The following is a 6,970-nucleotide window of genomic DNA, read 5'->3' as shown; positions in this document are numbered from 1 at the left end:
CAAAGTATGCCTTTTCTGCTGGAGCAAGTGGGTGGGCTTGCTAAGGAGCTAAGAAGACTCTTATAAATAATATGTCATGGTTCCGACTAATGAAACACTTCAAAGAACTTCCAGGCATTTTATCCTAAAAAAGTCTCTTAATTTATGTGACAAAATGTCGGCACAGGCATGATGAAAGGCAATGCTAGGATCTGAAATCCCCACCCACTGAGCAGTTATTTTTGCTAGCATTTCCACGCCCTATTTTGCTGTCATGATTTGCGTTCTCCAATTAGTGTGAAGGGCAAAGGTTCCCTTCCTTTCCCTTTTGCGGGCTTTTCCCTCCTCCCTCCTCTGCATTAACTCTAAAAATACCAGACAGTTCTGTATATTTTGTCAAAGCAAGAATATACAAATATTAGCAGCGTTGACATAATATCTGGAGCTGTAGTGGCACAGTGATTAGAATGCAGTATTGTAGGGTAACTAACGGCTCATTGCCAGGAGTTTGATTCTGACCAGCTCAGGGTTGACTAAGCCTTCCATCCTTCCGAAGTCAGTAAAATGAGGACCCAGATAGTTGGAGGCAATATGCTGCCTCTCTAAACCACTTAGAGAGGGTTTTAAAGCACTATGAAGAGGTATATAAATCTTAGTGCTATTGCTATCTGAGTAGTTTTACTGCTTATGAAAATCGTATGGAAGAAGTGCTGGGTCACAAACACTCTTTTAAAAAGGTTTAAATATATGACAATCACTAAGAAATATGTTACAAGGTCCTTGGCGCAATTGCCTCTCTTTGCAATTCATTTTCCCTCATTAAAGCATAGATCTCCCCAATCCTACCTGAAGTAGTTTTCTGATGACTTCCACCTTTTAAATTATATGAGAGTGGTTGATTAAGATCAAGATCCTGGAATTGTAACCGATAGATATATCAACCAGGATTGTGGTCACCATGAAAAAGGCAATATTTATTTTGCTGATGATGATTAAGAAAGGAATACAAAATAACCCTACACATATTTTCATGATGTAAATCTACAATTGTGTTTGGAAAAGTATGAGGGAGAGAGCAAGGGAAATAAGCGAAGGCAAGGGACAAAGAATTTGAAAACAAATACCATGAACCTACTTGGACTGGAAGCAGCCTGGAAAGGAAGGTTCAAAGGCAAACTAGGTTCAGGTTGGGAAATAAGAAGCATGATTGGCATGTATCCTATCAGCTGTAGAACTCCACAGTTGTTTCTAATATGCAGTGTTTGTATATGTACTCTAAATATTTTCAATTTTCAAAGATCTGTCTGATTTCCAAAGATCTATTCCCAAGAATAACCAAAGACAAGCCAAATCTGGTAGATGATTCTGCACGTATTAAGGGGATACGATATTGCAATGATCTGTGCAATGCCATAGATAAAACGTGATGGAAAGAAGTTGAATTTTCTGTTTAAAAAATCACCATTCAGGCAATTGAGTGTACATGTATAAATGCTATTCTATATTCTCTGGATTGCATCTGAAGGAGAAAAATGCAGAATTTCATTCAGAAATGTGACAGCCCTACAACTATTAAGGCTCCAGAATTTTTTTTATAGGGAAAAAGGTCCATAAGCATCGTGGGAGCTCTTGTTATGAACCAAGTAAAGTAATTTCTTCCTTACCTGCTTGCTTACTTTCTTTTTCTATTTGAAATATGGATTCTACTCATAATCACCTTCCCTTCCATCCACCTCCATTGCAGGTAGTTTTCAACTTAACAACCATTTGAACAACACTGAAAAAATTGACTTACCACCAACCCTCACACTTAGGACCGTCACTGCATACACACACTCATGAGGTCAAAATTGGGGTACTTATATTTTTCGGATGGTTGCAGTGTCTTGGGATTGCCATTTGAGACCTTCCCAGCCAGCATGGAGAGGGGAAGCTCAATTTGCTTAACAACTGCACAACTGCAGTAATTCACTTAACATCTGTGGCAGGAAAAGCCGTAAAAATCTGGCACAACTCAGTTAACAACAAGAACAAAAAAAAAATGTAGTCCCAACTGTGGTTGTAACTTGAGGACTACCTGTTTTTGCAAGAGAGGTTGAGATTAGCAACTGGCAACAACCAGCTTGCATTTGCCTATAAACCTTTCTGCTAATATTGACTTCTACTTAAATTCAGTTCAAAGGAAACAAACAAACAAACAAACAAACAAACAAATAAACTCTTGCTTTCCATTTGCTCATTCTTATTGCTGCAAAACAGGCAGATCATTTGAAATGGCCTCCAAAATGTGAGGTTAGATTTGCTAGGTCTGAGATTCCCCTTCCTCCCCCCAATCTGTATTGACTTTTAAAGAGTTTGGAAACCTGTTTAAACAAAAGGGAGTCAATCATCAAACTGCTGATGGAAATAAAATGTTTTGTGCCCATGCCATTCTTAGTGACAAATGTTGTCCACCTGGGGTTGAGCAGACATGTTCTTTATAAGCAGATTTCTGAAGGTGACCTGGAGAAAATATATTCCTTCTAACGCCAAAGTGCTCCTTTTTTTTCCAGTGTTGAAATCAGAAATTTTATGCACAAGAGTCAATTGCTATCATTCCTCTTTTGTAATTAATGGTTCCTACGGCTGGCTGAGTGGATGAAATAATTAATAGCACTTAAGACTTGGAGTGTGTTGAAATTCACCTCTGATTACCAAAATGTATATTTGTGTAAGGATTATATGCAAATAATCCCAGAATGAAGTCCCAGAAACAGATCACGCAGATGAATGGCACTTAGGGAAAAAAAAGTCCCTTTGTTGATAGTGCTCCAAAGGTTGGTCACTGCATTTTTTTCTTCCAAACCAAAAATATATGACAGCAATCATAGATGGAAGTGATTATATATGAAGAATAATGCTCCTGCATTTATTCTAAGGAAAGCTGGGAAAATGTCAAAAACTGAATTTGAGAATATCTCTCTTTCTTAGGAAATACTATTCATTGCATACATTTTCATGAAGTCTACAGGTGTCTGTCAAATCATTGGATCAATTGATTCAAACATTTTTGGACAATCAATTGTCAATTGATTTTTATTTAGTTAATTAGTTAGTTATCATATCTCTATCAGCTATTACAATAAAGAGCAAAGAAAGGTAGGGTTGACCTGCTAATTTTTCCTATGTTTGAGAGAAGATTTCCCAGGTTCTTTAAATCATGTTGTAAGGACTTACTGTACAATTTCCATGTGTTTCCTATCTCAAAATGGTAGAAAATAATGCCATCCTTGATCAGGAATAGTAGTTTGGGGAGATCCAACAGACCCAGAAGGGAAAAAAAAAAAGGAGTCATCTACAACACACAGTGTAATGACTGCAACAACCACTACGCAAGACAAACAAGTAGAAGACTGACAGAATGCATCCATGAATACCAATTAGCAATCAAAAGGCATGACAAAAACTCTTTAATTTCATAACATATGGACTAGACCAGGGGTCTGCAACCTTAAACACTCAAAAGAGCCACTTGGACCCATTTCCCAGAGAAAAGAAAACACTGGGAGCCGCAAAACTTGTGTGCGCACACGCGCACACACGCAAGGTATGGGGACCTTGATTGAAGAGTTTAATTAAAAAGAAATAGAGGCTGCTGTGTATGAGTTCTCTCTCTCTCTCTCTCTCTCTCTCTCTCTTCCCTCTCTCTCCCTCTCTCTCATTCTCTCTCTCCTTCCTCTCTCCCTCTCTTTCTCTCTTTCCTCTCTCTCTCTTTCTCTCTTTCCTCTCTCTTTCTCTTTCTCTCTCTTTCCTCTTCCACTCTCTCTGTTTCTCTGTTTCTCTCTTTCCTCTCCTTCTCTCTCCCCCCTCTCTCTTCTTCTCTCTCTCTCTGTCTTTCTCTCTCTCTTTCCTCTCCCCCTCTCTCTTTTTCTCTCTCCCTCCCTCCCTCCCTCTCTTTCTCTCTCTCCCTCTCTCTTTCCCTCTCTCCCTTTCTCTTTCCTCTCTCTCTCTTTCTCTCTCTCCCTCTCTCTCTTTTTCTCTCTCTCCCTTTCCCTCCCTTTCTCTTTCTCTCTCTCCCTTTCTCTTTCCCCCCTCTCTCTCTTTCTCTCTCTCTCTCTCTCTCCCCCTCTCTCTCCCTCTCTCCGATCTTCTGCTCACCTGGCAAGCTGGCTTCAGGCTGTTTTCCAACAAGCTGACACACATGATTGGGCTGGCTCTCTCCTTCTCTTCCTGCTTCCTGCAGAGACGCAGCAAAGGGAGGAGCTCCGCCCAATAAGCTTGTCAGTTCATCAGAACAGCATGAGGCTACTCTCTTTTTTATACACACACACACACACACACAGAGAGAGAGAGAGAGAGAGAGAGAGAGAGAGAGAGAGAAGGGAAACAGGGAAGCGCAAGTGCCCCCCCTCTCTCTCTCCCCAAATGGCAGTGGAGGCTGGGAGCTGCAGGAGAAGGCTCAAAGAGCCACATGCGGCTCTTGAGCCGCAGGTTGCCGACCCGTGGACTAGATCTATCATAATTTTAGCTGGGAAACTGTGACCATCCTAGACCAAGCCAAGTCCAAAAATTCCAGAAAATTTCTAGAAGCCTGTTACTCTGGCAAAGTAGCCATCAATAGACAGACATAAACAATATCTACCTACTGTGCAAGAAAGACAATCAAGAAGCCAAAGAGGGAACAAAAAAACAAAGTACCTCCCTACCAGCAATCAACACTCAGAGGAGCATAAATTAACTCCAAGATTAACATCAGACCATCCATCAAAGAAGTGACCAATACTCCAATCAAGGAACTGCCAAACAAGCTAACAATAAACAGCCCAACCAAAGCACTTCCAAGACCACTCCCACCAACACTAACCTTACAATATAAACTGAGAGCAAACCTCACTCCTTAGTAGCACTGATGATGTTAGCTAGTTTGGGTAATGAAATGTCTGTTCAGAGAGCACCAAGGACCCCTCATCTCAACCCTGAGCTACAAATATTCTCCTTTATTAAGTTTGGGAAGTATATGATCTTGGGACTCTTGGATGCCCATCAGTGAGGATACCAGATAGAGAGAGACTGGCCTAAAATCTATGAAAGAGATGGGATGAAGCTGACATAGTCCTGCTATATCTGATTATCATCCCCAAATCCGCAGGGATTCTTTTTCCAGTTTACAATACTGCCTTCAGCATAAATATGAAATGTGGCTGATCTCCTGCCCATCAGCTATTCTGAAAGCACATTGAAATAAAAATTAGAATAGCTCTGGGCAATAGTGCAAAGCTTGCGAAGGCACCGTTAGGATAAATTAAGTGCTTATTTATTATATTCAAATGATTTTCCTCCCTTCCCCATCGCTCATATTAATGGGAAAGAAAGCAATCTGCAGTTCCTCAAGACCTCCTTGACCTGGATGGTTCAGGAAGTGCTGATGCTTGAATGTGTTGATGGAAGAAAAGAAAAATTGCAATTCAGTTATTTTCCCTTTAAAAAAAAATGCTTTAATTAGAATGTGATTTCTCATTTTGTGATCCTGTTGTCCACAGTGAAAGCTCATTAAGTAACTGGCACAATTGGCTAGCTAATCCAGGGCAGCTGAGTTGAGTTTAGAAGGCTGATTGTTATGTGAGAAGATAACTGGTTCTGATTCAGCATTATAGAACTTTGCTGCAGGAATGCTGCAAAGCGCAGCAGATAAAACTCAGAAGAAGCTGTTACTCGCTAAGGACACCTTTTCACTCTTTTTCAAGCCTTCTGGTAGCATGACTTCTAGTTTCTGTGAAAACCACTGGTAGTTTTGGATTTATGACTGTAATGGAGCCTGCCCATCACAATCATGAGTCGTGACAGTCATATTTGATGACCTTTTTGCCGCAGTCATTAAATTTTAATTGTTGTTTACTGCCCGGAGTCACAAGGTTGAGATGGATGGCCATATTAATTGAAACAAACAAATAAATAAACAACAAAGACAATGCTAAATAAAACTTAGAATTCTGTTTACTTTGGATTATGCATCCTGCCATGTCTTTCTGTGTTTTCTCTCACTTGCCCTAGGTCTCCACAACATAGCTTTGCCTTCATAGTTTCCTGAATCTTGGCAATCTTAATGCCTTAATCCTGCTCATTGTTGTTTAGAAAGCATTTTTACAAAGGGAATTTACAAAGGGAAGAGGCATTCCCATCAGCTCCTCATATTCTTCACTATCTCTTGTTGATATATCATGACCATAAATTTACAAAGAAGCTCAGTAAATCCTGACAGAGAGATTTGATCCTGTAGTGGAAAGTAATTCTCAAAAAACATATTACTCAGTGATTGTACATATATCATTTCATCTCAGATGTTCACCTAAGGGGGAATGGCTGATTTTAAAACAATTGGAAGATAATTGTTTATATTTCTAGCACAAACAATGATTAGCCATCACATAAACAGCAGATGTTAGATGAACAGAGATGTAAATAATAACGGTAAACAAACAACATAGTTTTTGGACAGTGTTTCTCAACCTTGACCACTTGAAGATGTGTGGATTTCGACTCCTAGAATTGTCCAGCCAGCATAGCTGAAATATCATTCTGTGTTGGAGGTTAGCAAGCCCGCATAGCTGACTGGGGGATTCTACTTCTAGTTCTCCCATCTTGGCTCAAAAGCTTCTAATATTATCACAGACAAGAGTTTTCCCCTTATTTCACCTTTAGAATCGTTATGCTTGATCATGCTACTGTAGCTAGAAATGAATGAGGAATGCTTAAATGCCATTCAAATGCTGAAGCCAATTCAAAAAAATACCTACACATGCATTTAAAAAGTTATTTTTTGCAATGTATAAGGCAGTGGGAAATAGATTGTTTTTAAAAGGAAAAATGAAAATTTCCAATATCAATGCATGAACATTCTGGACAAAAGACATATGAATTTTATATTTAGTCAATTCTTAATGTGAATTGGAAATGGGATCAAATGACAAATGCTATGAAACTGACTGATTTGTCCTTTGAAGGATAATTTCCC

Source organism: Protobothrops mucrosquamatus, unplaced genomic scaffold, assembly GCF_001527695.2.
Source record: "Protobothrops mucrosquamatus isolate PMUCROS unplaced genomic scaffold, P.Mucros_1.0 scaffold_94, whole genome shotgun sequence".
NCBI lineage: Eukaryota > Metazoa > Chordata > Lepidosauria > Squamata > Viperidae > Protobothrops > Protobothrops mucrosquamatus.
The sequence above is the reverse complement of the archived record's forward strand: the minus strand, read 5'-3'. Positions refer to the sequence as shown.